General features: G+C 33.2%; 2 long non-coding RNA genes across 2 annotated transcripts in view; both read left to right on the top strand.

Moving 5' to 3' along the window:
* Nucleotides 1-3647: 3647 nt before the first annotated feature.
* The window catches only part of LOC109177223, a 28175-nt gene continuing 12386 nt past the window's right edge, over nucleotides 3648-19436 (top strand). The window contains exon 1 of the long non-coding RNA XR_002053545.1: nucleotides 3648-3778. This is a non-coding gene — a long non-coding RNA (uncharacterized LOC109177223). The remainder of the gene's footprint in view (nucleotides 3779-19436) is intronic.
* Nucleotides 6274-7263, top strand: LOC109177250. The gene is made up of 3 exons (XR_002053553.1): nucleotides 6274-6489; nucleotides 6676-6747; nucleotides 6871-7263. It is a non-coding gene; the product is annotated as an uncharacterized LOC109177250 (long non-coding RNA).

The raw sequence follows: 19436 nt of genomic DNA, 5'->3' as shown, positions 1-19436 counted from the left end.
TTTTGTTTTCGACTTTAATTTAATGGTGCAATTCGCCTATTATAACTAGATCGATTGACTTTTCTTTACCGACAATCTGGTTGGAGGCTATTTGTGCAAACGTTAATAAAATGAAAGATAATGTGCAGTGAGAATCCTTGTTCGTCTACGTGGTTTGGTAATTGTGGAAAGCTCGTAATGATCTTGTTTTCAACGGGAAACACTAGTTGGCGATGGAGGTGATCCAAAAGGCAAAGCAGGATGCAAAGGAAGCTGATCAACTTCTAGAGAGGCGAGTGGATATGGATCGCAATATTCAACGTAGGTTACGTGAACTCTCCTGATCGCAAGCAAGGTTAAATTGATCACTGGTGCACTGAAAAGCGGTCACTAGACTAGGGAGTGTTGGTGAGATCATCAAGGACCATGAAGGGAATTGGATCCATGGCTTTACTGTGAAAATTGGCAAAACTACAAGCTTTGTCGCGGAGTTTTGGGAACTTCATGAGAGTTTATCATTAGTGCGAGATTTGGGCCTCAGTGTGGTGCACGTGGAACTCGACTCTGAAACTGTTATCAACGCCTTTATGGGGACCATATAAGATAGGCCTGAGACGAAACTTTATTAACTAATTGTAAAATTTTTTTAATCGGATTGGACTACTATGATTCGTCTTTAGGAAATGCAATCAATATGCTGATTTCATAGTCATCTGGAGACAAAATTACGAAAGGGTATTACAATAACTAGTATTTGCACCCGTGCGATGCACGGAATGGATTTGTTGTAATATATTAAGAATATATGAATCGATATATAATTATTTAAATTAGAACATCAAATATTATATAGTACAATTAAAGATATAATTTGGATCGTTTATATATTTTGATGTTATCATTGCTTGAATTTGTGCAAATAATTGCTCATATTAATAGCTAATATCTAGATGTACGCATGCGGTGCTATAACTTTGAAGATTTTATTTATCATTATTTAGTATTTTCATAAATTAGGCAAATGTGTTCGCTCTCTAACAACTCAGTTATAGAAATGAATTGTCATCCTTCTTCATTTGTATGGAAGATATATTTTTTTTGTCTAGATATATAGCAATTTTTCATTTAAAAAAGGGAGAAGTGTCAAATAGGCCCATGTACTATTATCAAGTGCTCAATTCCCACCATGAACTAAATTAAATTAAAGACTAATTAACCACACTTACCTACTAAATTTGTTCAATTAGCTTTTTTTGCAGGTAATTGACTTTTTTTTTTTTTGCAGGTTACCAATTCAATTATTAAAAAAAATAATTTCAAAATAATTTAAAAATTATTATTAAAAAAAAAAAAAGAATACAGCCGGTGGCTGTATTCTTTTTTATTTTATTTTATTTATTTATTTTAATAATTAAATAGGTAACCTGTTATTAACCTGTAAAAAAAAGTCAATTGAACAAATTTAACTCGTAGATGAACCTATTTGACACTTAATTTAGTTCGTGGTGGAAATTGAGCACTTCGCAGTAGTAGATGAGCCTATTTGACACTTGTGCCTTTAAAAAAAACTTAATATCACCGATTATATTTACACATTATTGAAACTAGACGATTATATTGTAGTCTAATAGTTATGCAAGTCTTCAATGGAGAAATATCCTAGGTAAGGATAAATATTAGAGCTGTAAAAGTTGTATGTTAGTAAATATAAATAAATGAATACATGAATATAAGGAATATAAATAGTATACATATCTATATATAATTACGCAATATAAATAAATGAATATAAAGAAAAAATATTACTCCGTATCAATTAATAGATTTACCAATTAGGTTAATACGTGAATATAGAAATAATATTATTAATTAATAAATTTTAATAAATTTTAATTTTACATTTGGTTACCAAAAGGTTGAACTTTTTCCATTGTTTGTGTTGGTACTTTGGTTCACATCCACATAACACACATGAATGAGGCATGCAGAGAGATTAGGGTTTCTTGGAGGGTGGTTGACCCTCTCTGCTACGCCATTGATTTCATCTCCAAAACAATTCAACAGCCCTCTTTCATGGAATTGAAGTATGGATAATGCAACATTAACATAACCCCCAAATCTCAGGGTTTAGCCCTCAGATGTTCTGAAGCTGACGCTCTCAGTCTTTCTGAGCTTCTTTACAATTTCTTCAATTTTCCCTGAAACAACAATAATAATATCCTCTTTCTTTTTTTTTTTTTTTTTTTTTTGGTAATCCTGGATTCATGAGGCTGTGATGATTCTCTCTGAGCGGATTTATCGGGCACGGACTGATCCAACCCGTATCTTGGCGGGGCAAACAGGCTACCCGGCTTGTTTGCAGCCATGGCGGTGTAGGAATAACCCTCTGCCCAGCAGCAAATCTGAGCCTCGCGTATGATCATTGATGGTTGGTCTATCAAAAGCCCAGTCTGAATCAAATCGGCGACAGAGATGACCCGTAGCTTAGCAGATTTTGCAGCCATGGTTGCGTGATCAGGTTCTGTGGTTTAGATCCGGGCCGTATTGGTGGGAGATAAAATCTTGATGGAATACACCCCCTAAGTCTGTGTTTAGTTCAACAAGGCTGTGATGATATTTTGAAGCTCGAATCTGAGCCTCGCAACTGCAGTAGTTCTGCTGATGATTCCGTGAATCGAACTAGGACCTTGTGGTTTATAAAACATTAAAACCTGTTCCATTGTCTGTTTTGGTTGGAATTTCAGCTGTAAAGAATGAAAATTTCAATAGTAAGTAGCCGTGTCCTCATGGTCTCTTGAAAAGAATAGAGATTTCAATTCGCTGGGTTACCCCACGTATAGTCATATATAAAGCTGGGCTGTTCCCGGTTCGTTCGCAACTTAGGCACCATCGTTCCGCATTCGTCTGCAACTTAGGCACCATCGTGCCGCATTCGTCCGCAACTTATATATATGAGTCAATATGACTTGCTTAGCAAATCTTTGAGTAGTTGTGTTGTTTTGGAGATGTGCAGCTGAGATTTCTTGATGGCCATGGGCCCATGGTATGGGGTGCTTATCAATTTGTTTGGCATCTTGTGAAATCTCTGTTGTGAGAATGAGGCTCAAATTCAGAGAGGCATGGGAGTTCTTAAGGGTGGTTGCCCCTCTCTGAAACATAGCCACTGATTTCATCATAATCAGCAAATTGCGAAACAGCCCTTTATGGTGAATTATACACACAACAAATATATGATGAACATATAATATAAACTATAAACATGTTATCTAACTATCGGCTTGAAGGGACAAAAAAAAAACATCTTCCTTCTCCAATTATATACATATACTGATTTGAACTAAACGCCCCCTTATTTCTGTGCTTCTGTTAGAAAATATTTGCATCTCCTTCACTAGTCTTAATTTGTTTGCCACTGAAAAGGGGAGAAAGAAACTTGCAATACTGAGGAGGCTGTGATGATACCTTTTTTAGTAATAATAATTGTTTGAAAAGACTTTGAGCTATTCCATTAGCTTGGCTTGGCAACTCAGAAGGTCTGGGTGATGGAGGAAGATTATAAGTTGAGCCTAACTGTTTCTTCTTAAATTCTTTCTCCATTTTTCTCTAGACAACTGTTGTTAGCAGCCTGGCAGTTTAGCTCCTTTTCTTGATTAAATAGGCGAAAATCTGAGCCTCCTGCTACTTATCAACAATGAATTCTGGAGAAGAATGAGGTTGCAGAGAGCCATGGGGATTTCTAAGGGTGGTTGCCCGTCTCTGTAAGCCGATGATTTTCCACAATGTAAACAACCCTTATTATGTATGTATATATATATATATATATATATATATATATATATATATATATATATATATATATATATATATATATATATATATCTGTGATCTATCTATGGCTCTGTTTGGTATCACTGTTTAGAGTTTTTTTGAGTACTACTGACTCCAATGGGGCGTTTGGTTCACGGAATCTTGGATTACCCCAGCGTATTGGCTGCTGATATCCGAGTAATCAACTATCAGCTTAGGCTTTTGTTGAGATGGAGCACATGCTTTAATTCTCATTCATCTTCATCCTTCTTGCCCTCTTTTTCATCGGCGCCACCGCCACTGCCACAGCAACCACGAAATTCATGGGACTTAAGTGTCTGATAACCTGTGATTTTCGGTTACGTGTGAGTCTGTGATGATGAATTTCTAGAGTTCACTGGGGATGGAGAAAAGCCGATCCCTTTATGGCGTGGCGATTTGTGATCCCGAGATATATCTCATGTGCGAACTGGATTGCAGCCATGGGGGTTGTCTTCTCTACCATGCCTGTCTAAATGACAGATCTGAGACTCATTTTGATGATAAAATTGGATCTATAGTCACACTGAATGAGTTTCAGCTCATGAAGTTAAGACCAGGTCCAATTTGGTTCGCTATCCTGACCATGATTGTCACACCACTAGGGGGAAAGTACTTCCCTTTAGGCCGGTTGTGGGCGAGGAGGGATTCGGGCCATCGACAACGTGGTTCTTCGCCACACGCTCTAATCCTTTGAGAGGCTGCAGGGGGATGCGAAGTTTCTAAGGGTGATTTCTCCCCTCTGCATGCCAATGATTTCCCCTAATCGTCAAAATAAATTACCCTTTTGAAATGCAGTACGGAGTAGTAGTACTAGTATATATGTGCTATGCTTTCTGGTCCATGGTATAACGATATATTTGCTGTCCTTTATGGTCCTTGGTATAACAATTGATTTGCAATTGACGCTTCTATTAGAGGTGTTGTTACTTTCCCACCAATAGGCTATGATGATTTTAGTAAGAGCTATTTAGTGTTCCATGGGCTTAGAGGCAATGTGATCCGTATCTTGGCAGGGCAAATCTGGATGAAACTGAGGTTTGCAGCCATGGCGGTGTCTCTCTCCTCTTGCCCATTCATATATACAAGATCTGAGCCTCCATTCTTACTCTTCATTCCAGAAGATGCTGTTGAAAAAAAAAAAAAACATTTATGCATTTTGACAATTTTGGCCAAACCTTTTATATTTGGCTTGGAAATTTTGTACACTTTGCATCAAATCTCTGTCATGAGATTTAATTGCTTTTCAGAAATGAATGATGGTGCAGGAGGTTTTGGGGCTTTTTAAGGGTGGTTGCCCATCTCTGTATGTCTGTATTTCAGAATTAACAGCCCTTACATAATTTTTCTTTGGTTGAATATGAATACAGGCCAATGTGTCCTGTATACGTATGTGGGTTTAGGGTTTGGTTTTGAGTTAGGGTTGATATCCAGCCCAGCTTCCCCTTATTGGCAAATTATGCTGTAGAACCATGTAACCTTATTTATCATCTTCTTCTTCTTCATCATGATTATCCTTGTTCTTATTTTCTGATTTTTCATGGATGGGGATCATGAGGCTGTGAAGATGATGTTCTAGAGTTTATTGGGCAACCAATGCATTCATGGCAGGGGGACCTTGAATTTCATTGCTTTCTGCTCATTGAAATACACTTAATGTCACTGTTAATCTTGGTAGGCTGTGATGGTGGTAAAACCTTTCTTAGAGTTTCATGGGCATGGAGATCACAAAACTTGTATCTTGGCAAGGTAAACATGCACAAAATTGATGTTTGTAGCCATGGCGGTGTTACTCTACTTTTGCCCAATCATGTAAAAGATCTGAGCCTCCATCCTTACTCTTCATGAATGTGTTGAACTAATATATATGTAAATGTGTGTGTGTTTGTGTGGTCATATATAGCACCATTAATACCGTGTGTGTGATTGAACTATAAGCAAACATTGTTGTATGTGCAAAGCCAAAGTTTTGTTTTGTTTGAATTTTTTTTGGATAGGGACAATTCAGTCAGACATGGTTGGATAGCACTTCTGGAAGGGAAAATTTGATGGTTGTGAATAATACTTGTTGAAAAGGAAAAAGAGATGAACCCTGAATCCTGGTTCTTTATCTAAGGCCTCCCCACTTTGTTAAATTCTCATGTACAATGTTACTGGCTCTCCACATCCTCTACACTTGGCTTCAAGATCTTAGGCAAGGATCTAATTAACTGTCTCTATATGTATATGGAGGTATCAAATATCTATAGAGATTCACTGTTTTCAATTTTCTCAACTTTGATACGGATGACTAAGGCTGTAGGGGATTTGGGAATTCTGTGGTTGGTTGCCCATCTCTGTATACCTATGATTTTCCCAAAGTTAAACAACCCATATAGTATAGTAATCTGTCTGTATATGTAGTTTAAGCTTTGGGTTAGACCCAGGGTTGAGATCCAACTTAGCTTCTCCATCCTCATCCTCACTCTTATCGATATCATCATTGCCACCTGTGCTGCAACTTCTGATATTGGTTAGGAGTGTGGCTGTGATGTTTAATTTTAGAAGTTCATCTAGCATGGAAAACCACCCTGCTGGTGGAGCTGTCTGGAAGGCCTGACAGATATCTCACTGGTGTAACTGGGTTGGCACTTGGCAGCCACGGCGGTCTTCTCTACTATGCATGTCAGAACAATAAGTCTGAGCCTTATTTTGATTATTAAGTTCCTTTCCAATTTTCCTTGCAAAATTAAATAGTTGGTGTGACATCTTTAAGCTACGTTTTTTTAGATGTACGCATGCATATATGCTGTGGTTCCAATCTAAGCACTCAGGTGTATGTTTCATGATGATCTTTTCTTATTTGTCAAGACTCATAACTAGGAGTGGCATTTAGAAAGTGCATAAAGAGCAGCAGCAGAACATACCTTAACGGCTTAACAGGTACCAAATTGTTATTACCATCTTTTAACCTTCTCTTTTGTCTAAAAAAACTGTGACTCCTTAATCCATGGCTGCCATGTTAGTGTAGCTTTTATACATTTCTGTGCTTCCGTGTTTTTGCAGGTGTTTTTAAGCCTTCCCTTTTCTGTTTTACTGGAAACAAACGTGATGGACAACATTGTCGCCCCGCCCACTTCATGCTCTTGCACTGTTACACCATCGCTGAAACACCATGACAAGAGTGCCTAACAAGAATGAGAACTTGCTTGATGTGCCATTACAATTTGGTGTTGTATTGCAGATGTCATCTTTTAGTGTCAACTTGTGATTCCATTGCATCCCTCTGATTGGATTCAAGAGCTAGCAGCAGGTGGAGTGTTTTGTTGTTGTTCTTGTTGTAAAATCACTATAACTAATTAGGTTATGAAAATATGTTAAGAAAACCAAATAAGAGATCTTTTGTTATTCAAAAATCTTTGTAATTTTACTCTCAACAGGAGAGTTAATTTTGCTACTCACCTTTCATCAGCTGTAAAATGGTAATTTCAAGGTTAATCTTCAACATTTAATGTTGAAAATTTTAATTTTAATTTAATTTTTTAGTTAACAAAATTATTTTAAGTCGAGTGAAAATGTCTAAAATGCTGACATTTGATCATATTTTTTATTCTAAACAAATACATCTTGGACTCCTGTCAAAAATACATCTTGGACATTTTTTTAGAATGTGTCATAACTTCGAAAATTAGGAAGCAAATTTGTCAAATTGGTTGATAATATTTTAGAATTATAGAAAATTTTATAATACTAAAAAATATTACATTGTTCCAATCATTTATATCATGGATTATGGTCAATAAATATTCATTTTTAGTATACTAAATGTTGTTGTAATTAGTTAGTTGTCTGTTGGCCTTTAGCTTCTAACCGGTGAATTGAATCAATATAACATAGAGTTAATTCCAGCAATGGTTCCCTGAGTATGATGATTTTTCACAATTAGTCCTCGACTTTTAATTTGGACAATTTGACCACCTGACTATTAAAATCTTTCCAATTGTGATCCTTCCCTCAAATCCTGGTTAAGTGGATGTTAACTTGAAGGGTAAAAGCGTCATTTCCCAAATTGCCTCATTGTTACTGAAATGTTTGGTCGAAGGTTGTCTAGGTTTAGAAAGAAGCCTCTGCAACCTCATTTTCAGCAGAAACTCGATCCATTACTCTCACAAGCATTCTGAATAATGTACAAATACAATTGGTTATGAAGATGGCCTCCCATTTTCAAACCTGAGAAACCCTCCACCAAGAACATCATCGTACTCGTCAATGGCCAAAGATTTGGAGACGGAGAGCCAAGTTTCGGAGAGTCAATGGCCAAAGACCTGAGAAACCCTCCACCAATGACCTCGCTTTTTTTGCCTTGCAAAGCCTCGCCTAAGCTCCCGTTTCTCATGTACTCGTACACCAGAAGGTTGGTGTCCTTATTAGAGTAGAACGCCAGCAATTGGACGATGTTTCGGTGCCGGATGTTGCCTAGGGTCCGGATCTCGGCCCGTAATCCGTGGTCGTGGGTGGTGCTGTTTAATTCCAGGAGTTTTTTCACCGCGATTTCGACGTTGTTAAGGGTTTTGCCGTGGTAGACTATCCCGACCGATCACATTGCCGTCTCTCAGGTATTCCAAGACGTCGGAGACTGTGAAATCCAGCTTCTGGAATGATGTCATTTTCCACGAACCGACTCGTTTTCTTGAAAGACTTGACCTTGATGATGGCGGCAGCCGCGAAAATCAGGGAGCAAATTAGGAGGTCCAGTGCGATAATCAGCTTGAAATCGCCGTGGGATTTCCCCTGCGGGCTGGAAATTGGGGCAAGGTCGCATGGGTTGTTCAGAAAAGATCCACAGAGGTGAGGGTTGCCGGCGAAAGATGTGGCGTTGAAGAAGGCAAATTAGGAGATTGTTGATTGAACATGGCCGTTGAGAATGTCACACCGAAAGATACAGACGAGAATGATGATTTTGAGGAACTGCGTGACGAAGAGGGGGTTGTTGTTTCTGGCTTTCGTGTTTCGGCTGGCGGGGAGTGGTCTGAGCTCGTCGCCGGTCCCAAATGCATCGTTTCCGGCGTGGACATAATAATTCAGACGGGAATGAAGATAAAATATACCCTCAATAGGGAAAATGACGCTTTTACCCTTCAAGTTAACATCCACTTAACTAGAATCTGACGGAAGGACCACAATTCGAAAAATTTTGATAGTCCGGTGGTTAAATTGTCCAAATTAAAAGTCGAGGACCAATTGTGGAAAATCACCATACTCGGGGGACCATTGCTGGAATTAACTCATATCATATAATATGCAAATGTAGAATAAGAGACAATGAGAGGTAGAACAAGAGACAAGTAGAGTCATCATTCCATTTCACTGGCCAACTCGATACGATGTTACAACAAGCATATATAATGTACAAACAATAATGACGATACTAACGATGATCATTACAACAGTTGATAAGTGCTTATTTGTCTATATTTTTCCCCCCTTCACTAAGCCATTTTGCTTATAGATCATTCCAAATTTCATGAGATTATGATTAAATTGTGTTATTTTGCAAGGAGTTTTGTTTGGAAACAAAGATGGGTATTTTCAGGCATTTTGGTGGACATTGGAGTCAAATGGAGCATTTTGGATGCATTAGAAATCCATGGGAGCCAAGGAGAAGCTATGGAGATGGACAAAACACTTCCAATGAAGCCTAAGGGTGGTGCTTTGAATGGTCTTGGTCATTTGAGCAAACCAAAGCAAAAGATCAATGCATTGCAATTCCCGACCTGCACGTCAACATCATAGTATTTTGATCATATCTCGAGCTACAAATGTCCAATTGAAGTTATTCTTATGTCATTGGAAATCTAACTTGAAGGGCTACAGCTTTTATTCAAGCACCAAAAGCTAATTCAGACGTTTAGAGGGTGAAAAATGACCTAGAAGACAGACTCAGTGCACAGGCAGTGCACACTGCCTTGTGGCCACGGGTCTGGCCACGCCCGTGGCCACTGGGCAGTGTAAACTGCATTTCTGGCCACGGGTGAAGCCACGCCCGTGGCCACACCCGTGGCCAGCCCTCTGCAACTTTATAAATTTCGTTTTTCACTCATTTTAGCTCGGTTTTGACCCATGGTTGAGCCCTAACGTCTTTCTTTCACTTCCTTTCATATTGTAGTGTTAGATTAGGTTTAGATTTAGGTTTCTTAACATATTTCAAGCTTGTAATCAAGGATTCAACACTTGGATTCCAAGATTTACCATCCATTTCTTAGTGAAGTTTTCTTCTCTCTTTTATCTCTTTATTTTGCAATGTTTATGCTTTATATTTATGTTTTTGTGTTCTTTATGCTATTGAATCATGAGTAGCTAGTTTATGGACTTGAGTTAGAGTTGTATTATCTATCTTGATGCTTGATTTGTAATTATTGCAAAAAAAAAAAAAAAAGGAAGAACTCCAACCTAGGGTTCATGTGTTTGTGAAGGTTTTGTATTTATATCTTGTTAATATTTGATGTACACATTCATTAGCTTGTTTTTGGAGGATTCCTTGCCTCAATGAGAGTTGGGTGATGAATCCAAGCCACCCCTTGCATAGACCCGATTTCTTCCTACGAAAATAGGGAAAATTGGGGGCTTTAGATGCTTTGTGTGCTTGATAGACTTGGAATTGATTCACCACGAAAGTGGGGCATTTCTTTGTCCTAATCCTTGTTTATTAATCATGAGAATGGTTCATAGACTAGAAGACCTACGTGCATTCCCGCTTGATTCCTTGGTTACTTGTTCTCCCTAATCCCTTAGGTTGTTAAAGCATCTAGATGATAATGCTCCCTAGCTCTAGTCATATCTCTTTATTTTGTGTTTATCTTTGTGTATATGTGTTAGTCTTATCATTTCCTTAAACTTGTAGTTTGCTTAGCTTCTTGTTGATTTCCTTATGCTAGTGCCTAGTTTATTGTGATTGCATATTGCGTTCCATATCCCCCAATCCCCTGAGGACGATATTTCACACCCGAGATCACATCTTATTTTTGTTACAATCAACAGTTATGTATTGAATGCCCATAATCTATATCTATATATCTATATATATATATATATATATATATATATATATATATATATATATATATATATATATATATATATATATATATATATATATATATATATATATATATATATAAGTAAAATCCTCCTAACAAATTTTCCCCCCAAAACTTTTGTACTAAAACTTATTTGGTAAGTAAATGTCAAATGGAAATTAAATTAAATAAATAATAATAATAATAATAAGGGAAAATGACACTTTTTCCCCTGAATTATATACTTATAGCACTTTTTCCCCCTCAATTATTTAAGTGGCTGTTTTTCCCCCTAAAATGTTAAATGGACATATTTAATTATCCTTAAAATAAATATTTCATTTATTTTTCTTCTCCAACAAATTATGACCATAATTTGGTTCAAACCGAACAAACACTATAGCAACCAAACCGAAATATTCCAATTACAATTTAGAATCGATACTCGATATTTAAAATTTATTAAAATCACGAACCGGAACGGACGGTTCATGTTCGAACTAAAAAAATAAAATACATTTATTGTTGAATTTAGACTATTTTTAAAATAAAAATAAAATTTTAAAATAAAGACGGTTCAAAATCGCGAACCGGATCCGGAATCGCCGGTTCACGGTTCAGGATCCAATTTTTTTGATTCATAATTTTAATAAATTGAAATCCAAATATTGGGTTCTAGATCTGAATCATAACCGGAAACTTCTAATTCAATTGCTATAGTGTCCGGTTCAGTTCGAATCGAACCGTGGTCATCCCTACGTATATGCAATAATTTGTTGGAGAAGTAAAATAAATAAAATGTTTACTTTAAGGGTAGAAATGTCAATTTAATATATTAAGGGGAAAAACTACCACTTTTAGAATAATTGATGGGACTAATGTGCTTACCTAAATAATTGAGGGGTGAAAAATGCTATAAGTATATAACTCAGGGGGAAAAAGTGTCATTTTCCCTAATAATAATAATAATAATAATAATAATTTTATTACCTTAAATAAATAAATTATTATACTTTCCTTTTGAATTAGTGTTTTCTACCTATAAATACAAGGGCTTCTTCAATCAAAGAATCTCAGACTCATCTCTCTGCTTTCTTTTTGTATGAATTTTTTACATTTTTCTAACTATATTCACACGTACTTCAATATGTTTTGCAGTTTATATCGTCTGGTATGAGTTCGAAGATATTTAAGGAGGCTCTGCTTCAACAAAAGGAAATTGAGGAGGAAGAGCATTTGTAACAAAACCATATTGGTTTAGTTTTTATGGAAGATTGTAGAAATGCGATCGAGGATGATAAAGACGGTAATTTTGATGATTTTGTAAGATTTTCTGAAACTTAGAGTTAGTATGTTGATTTCGAGATTTGTACATGTCATTCAAGTTTCTATGTTTTTTTTTTAACAAGCATAGTTCATTTTACAGCATTTTTATTTTATATATATATATATATATATATATATATATATATATATATATATATATATATATATATATATATGTAGTATAATATAATATAATAATAATAATAATAATGATGTTATTAACTTAAATAAATAAATAAATTATTATTCTTTCATTTTAAATTAGTATTTTCTACCTATAAATATAAATTAGTATTTTCTACCTTAAATAAATAAATTATTGTGCCTAATTTATATTATATTCTTTAAGCTACAATTTTGACATGATATCTTCGTAGCCCATTTTATTATATTGAGCCTTGGTACACAAGTCCAAATCAAATATATGTATGTACACGCATAACAATAATCCTAATCTATCTATATAACTACAATTAAAAGTAAAATCCTCCTAGCTAAATTTTTCCCCCAAAACTTAGAGGCATTTATATAATATCATCCATTATTTATATATAGATATTATTATATGCCATTATATTCAAATCAAATTATAGTAATTTTATATTCATCTCCATATATTAGATATATTCCTATTTTCGTGTATTATAGGACTTCAATATATTAGGCATAATCAGACTCAAATCAAATCAAATTATAGTAATTTTATATTCATCCCCATTTACATCCTAATAGTATTCCACTATTCCTATTTTCGTGTATTATAGGACTTCAATATATTAGGCATAATTAGACATGCCTAATAACATTTACCATGCAGAATATATTATTATATTGGTTAAATTTAATTATGGTGAATATTTAATTTTAATTATGACCATTAACATTCAATATATTAGGCATAATTAGACATGCCTAATTTTAATTGTGGGGATGACAACTCAAAAGAGTGCGGATCGTAAATATATGTGTATTAATTTGTTTTTTTTTTCATGTTTATATTCACTACCATTATATTTTTAAGATTTATATATATATATATATATATATATATATATATATATATATATATATATATATCATATTAATACGGTATTTTTTTTCCTGAATAATTTTAGGCTTAGTTTGTTGATGTATCAATAACATTGTTCAATCTCTGTGAATAAGGATTATTCCTTTATTGTGTAGTACCATACAGAATTTACTATATAATCATGTAAATGAAAATTAAAAGTTTCATATTTAGTTCTTATTAATATACATGCAATTGCATATATTGAAAAAGTAGTATATAAATTTAATAAAGTATATTTTATTGGTAGTTTTATTTTTAAAAAAATGCAATATTTCGCAACTATTTCAGGTAAGCACTTTAGCAAGTTGTTTGTATATTATATTTATTAATTACTTTTTTTTGTGTGAATATATTTCATGCATGAAAATTGAATTGTAGATGTATCATATCTAATTCTTTATCATAATATTTTTTTTTATTTTATTGTGATGAAGATTGTATTTATGAGTTTAGACATGGGATGGATTAACAACTATCATATTCTTTTTAATTTAATTGTGATGAAGATTATACAGATGAGTCATGAGTTTAGACATTGGATAAATTAACATGGATGTTAGTAAAGGATGTGGCAACACCTAACTTGCACAATTAATATATAGATTAATTAGTCTTGGTGTAATCAGAATTACTAATAAATGAGAATATAGATTTTCATTTGTTATTTACTAAGATGTTTGTAATAATTTGTTATTTTAAAACAGTGTATTAAAAGTTTATTATTTTAGCTAATTACCCATTTTAAATATCAAATCTTATTTAATTGATAGTATGTTTTTGGAAATCAATAAAATAATAGTATTTTTTTTTCAATTGTAATATCACAATGTTTCCTATATAGTTATTACACAACAAAACTTTAAAATGAATAAAGGTTACATACCGTATTTACACATGAAACTTATTTACAATAATAGTTGTTAGTATCATAAAATCACTTCAACATAGAAATATTTAAAAAAAATGTTATTAATAATTAACTAATTAATATGTATTTAAAAGAATCATTGACTGAGAATAAAAATGGCATGAAAAGTAGATCAATTTGAAAAGGAAATGATAATTAATACTTGATTAAAAATGACACAGAATATATTACTAGAAATAAAAATATATATAAATATGTTATTAATAATTAACTAATTAATATGTATTAAAAAATCATTGACTGAGAATAAAAATGGCATGCAAATTAGACCAATTGAAAAAGAAAACGATAATTAATATTTGATTAAAAATGGCATAAAATATATAAATTCTAAATATATATCAACAATTATATTAATAATTATAGTATAAATTAATTGATATGTACCGAGACTATGTGGTCTAATGGTATCTGGGTTGGACTTCCATTTGGAAGGTTGTAAGTTTGAGCCTTAATGGAGGTGTTATTGGTTCTTTGTGTTTCAGTAAGTTGAGAAAGTATAAAATAATTGATTGAGATTAAAAATGACACGAAATATACAAATTATGATATATTTTTTAAAAAAGATCTCCAAATTAACAATGTCAAAAATGAAACGGATTAACAATAGTATATGTAAATTGGAAATAATAATTAATAATTTACTGGAAATAAAAAAAAATTATATTAATAATTATCTAATTAATATGTATTAAAAAAGAATTATTGATTGGTAATAAAAATGATATGAAAATTAGGCCAATTGGAAAAGAAAATGATAATTAATACTTTTAAAATGGATTACAATATATTACTGGAAATAAAGAAATATGTTATTAATAAATAACTAATTAATATGCAATAAAAAATAATCATTGATTGAAAATAAAAATGGAATGAAAATTACTCCAATTAGAAAAGAAAATAATAATTAATATTTGATTGAAAATGACATGAAATATATAAATTCAAAATATATATCGACAATTATATTAATATTTATAGTATAAATTAATTGATATGTATTAAAACAATATTTGACTAAGAATAGAAATGACATGAAAATTAGCACAATTGGAAAATTGATTATTAATACTTAATTAAAAATTAAAAATAATTTCAAATTAACTCAAATGAAAAAGAAAAATGGCTAGACAGGCCCAAACAATAGTATAGGTAAATTGAAAAAATAATTGACTGTGATTAAAAATGCCACAAAATACATAAATTATGGTATAATATATATTTAAGAAAAAAAAACGATCCTCATATTAACTATGTAGGAAAGGAAACGGATTAACTATTGTATATGTAAATTGAAAAATATATTTGTTATTAATAATTTACTAGAAATATTAAAAAAAATATTTTATAAATAATTAACTAATTAATATGTATCAAAAAAGAATCATTGAATGAGAAAAAAATGGCATGGTTGGAAAAGGAAATGAGATATATATATATTTGAAAACACAAAATGATAATTAATACTTAATTAAAAATGGCATATAATATATTACAGGAAGTTTACCGGGACTATGTGGTCTAATGGTATCCGGGTTGGACTTCCATTTGGAAGGTTGTGAGTTCAAGCCTCAGTGGCTCTTTGTGTTTCAGTAGGTATTACAGGAAGTTTAATGATAAAAATAATTGACTGAGATTAAAAATGAATTGAAATATACAAATTATGGTATAATATTTTATTTATTAAAAAAAATATCCAAATTAACAATGCCGAAAATGAAACACACTAACAATAGTATATGTAAATTAGAAAAAAGTATCTGTTATTAATAATTTACTGGAAATAAAAAACATTATATTAATAATTATCTAATATAATTAATATATATTAAAAAGAATTATTCGTTGGTAATAAAAATGACATGAAAATTAGGCTAATTAAAAAACAAAATGATAATTAATACTTGATTAAAATAGATCAGAATATATTACTGAAAATAAAGAAATGTGTTATTAATAAATAACTACTTAATATGTAATAAAAAAGAATCATTGATTGAAAATAAAAATGGAATGAAAATTAGTCCGATTACAAAAGGAAATAATAATTAATATTTGATTGGAAATGTCATGAAATATATAAATTATAAATATATATCGGTAATTATATTAATATTTATAGTATAAACTAACTGATATGTATAAAAATAATATTTGACTGAGAATAGAAATGACATGGAAATTAGCACAATTGAAAAATGTATTTGTTAATTAGAAAACTAATTCACTGATATTAAAAATGACACAGAATACATAAATTATGGTATAATATATTTTAAGAAAAAAATGATCCTCATATTAACTATGTAGGAAAGGAAACAGATTAACTATTGTATATGTAAATTGGAAAAGGTATCTGTTATTAATAATTTACTTGAAATATATAAAAAAAATCTATTATAAATAATTAACTAATTAATATGTATCAAAAAAAAATCTTTGAATGAGAAAAAAATGGCATGGTTGGAAAAGGAAATGATATATATATTTATATATATATATATATATATATATATATATATATATATATATATATATATATATATATTTATATATATATATATATATATATATATAGGATTACATTCAGGTAAAAACACTTCTTAAGATACAAACCTGTGGACAAATAATAGCCTTTGGATTAAGAGGTTGGATGGTTGTGATTGTTTCGCGTGTGGATTTGTTTTTACGGTAAGGAGACGCGTTTTTTTAATTCAAGGGGGGTAATTGTGGTATTTTGTCTTTAGTTTCTAACCTAGTCAAATTTGTCTTAGACTTCCACGCGCAAGCTACTACTTTGTCGACTGTCCGCTTCGTCTTCTCGTCTCTCTCCTTGCGTTTTGTCCACTGCCTGAAGTCGCGTCTTTCTCTTGCTCAGACCTCAAGCGAGTTTCTCTTCCACGTAGCCATGGTTGGTGGTGGGGACCGCGGTGCATCTAAGAGGCGGGGACCACCGGGGGGAGCTGTCGGCCGAGGTATGTGTGTAATCGGTATTTTTTTTTTTCCGTTCGTTTTGTTTTTGGTCTTTTTTTTTTTGGCTTCTTTTGTTGTTTTTTTCTGTGTTTGTATGCATTGTAGCATTTTCTGGGTTAGAATCGTGTATTTTTTCGCCGGATTTTGGCCGGTTTGTGAGGCTAGGGTTTTTTGATTTTGGGTTTCTTGCATTGTGCTCACGATTTGGGGGTTTATTATATGGTGGATTCAAGGAATTATTTTGGGGGTGTCAATCTCTTGGATTCATTTTGCAGGTGTAGAAGATAGAGTGTGCTGTTGTAGAGTTTATGTCTTTTTTTTTTTTTTTTACCGTATTATGCGTGGGTTTGGGGGGTTGGGAGTTTGGTTTGTTGGCATTATACAATTGTGTAATTACTGTATTCTGAGTGGTGAGTAAGTTTTGTATGCAATTTTTTCATTCTAGATGCAAAACAAACAGAAGACATCATCTATAATAGAGGTTCATTATTTATATTTCACATTTTACGTTTGCAGCATTGTGTTTGGTATATATAATTTGTATTGTGTGGAGTTGTTGCTGTTATTTCTGTTGTGCGTGGTGTGTTGGTGTTGTGTGCGTGGCAGTCATCCACATCATTTTTTTTGTGCTTTTATTCAGGGTGTGAATCTGTGCTTTCTTGTGGTTGGTGTTTATTTTGTAGTATAATTTTTGCAGGTGTATAATATAGAGTGAGCAGTAGTAGAGTTGATTTACTTGCATTCTGTTTTTTTTTCCTAGCATGCGTGGTGTGATGGGGCTTCGGATGTTGGGAGTTAGAATCGGATTATTGGTATTTTTCTTTGTTTACTTATTGTGTTCTGAGTTGGGTTGTTTTGATTAGTCTATCTTGGTATGTTGCGGTTAGGAGATATATTTCCAAATCTGTTGTGCGTGGTGTGTTGTTGCTGTGTGCGTGGCAGTGTTGGTTGCAAGGGTTGGATGGGTGGCTTTTTATTTTCCATTGCGTGCGTTAAATGGTTTGGATGGTATTGTTGTTGTTTGTTTTAGGTAAGAAGTTGAGGGTGGCGCGCTGTGCTCCCGGTGGTGCTGAAAGCTGTGTGAGTGACGATGGTATTGGTGTTGATGATTTGGTTCGTTTTGTTCCTTTGCACCTCATCACCTAATTTTTTTTCCTTTTCTTTTCCTGTTTTTTTGTGTTATCCCTTTGGATTCATCGTTTTTCATGTGTCATTGATTTGTTTGTTTTGGGTTTCAGATGGGCATGCTTTCTAAATTCTTTACGGATATTTCTCCTGAGAGGTCTACTGCGTGTGTTCTTGCTCACTCTAAGCGGTTGCAGATGGCCTAGCGTGATTCAAAAAATAAGATTGATTGCGGGGTCTTTCTTATGCGGCACATGGAGTCCTATTTTGGGCAGCGTGTTACCGATTGGGATTGTGGTCTAGTCAAGGGGGACACTAAGACATTGCACAAGCTCAGGTTGCGTTACATGAAAGAACTGGTGATTTCGGAGCATAATGTGCTTAGTGCGGCCAACCTTCCGCGTGCGTACCAGTCCATATATGTTCCTCCTCCGGTCGTTTAGATACATGTCTTTACTACTAGAATCTTTTTTGCGTTTTTGCTCTTTTGTTCACACGTTTGATGCAAAATGTGGTGGTAATTGTTTTTGGTGATGGTTGGATTGTGCACATGGGTTGTTGGGCCGTGCTCGTATCTTATTGGCCATATTTCAGTTTTTTTGATGTAACTGTAGTGGCAGTCCACTCTTAGTTAGGCAATTGTGTTGATTTTTTTTGGAGAATGTATGTTAGTTGTTGTTGTGTGCAAATATATGATATCTTGTGTACGCAGTAGGTTGGTGTTAATATTCGTTCTTTTCTGTGCTGGTTCCCACGGCCGTAGTTCCTATCTTCTGTGCGCCGCGTCCAATGTTGTGTGCGTGATGGGGTGTGCCCGTTTATATAATTTGAATTCTGTTATACGGGTCATAATTCTTATCTGATTATCATGTCCAATACTTGTTGACATATTTTTATTATACTCTTCGGTGCGAATATGTGTTATTTTGTGTGCGCGATGGGTGGTGTTACTTATGTTTGTGTGTTACGTTATTATGAATAATGTAGTACGGTTCAAAATTGTAAACTAAATAGCATGTTTGATCTTTTTTCAAATAAATTTATTATACACTTTGGTGCGAATGTGTTTTATATTGTGTGCCCGGATGCTAGGTGGTTCTTTTGTTTATGGGGTAGGGTGTAATTCACG

This window comes from Ipomoea nil, unplaced genomic scaffold, assembly GCF_001879475.1.
Source record: "Ipomoea nil cultivar Tokyo-kokei standard unplaced genomic scaffold, Asagao_1.1 scaffold0176, whole genome shotgun sequence".
Taxonomy (NCBI): Eukaryota; Viridiplantae; Streptophyta; class Magnoliopsida; order Solanales; family Convolvulaceae; genus Ipomoea; species Ipomoea nil.
The sequence above is the reverse complement of the archived record's forward strand: the minus strand, read 5'-3'. Positions and strand labels throughout refer to the sequence as shown.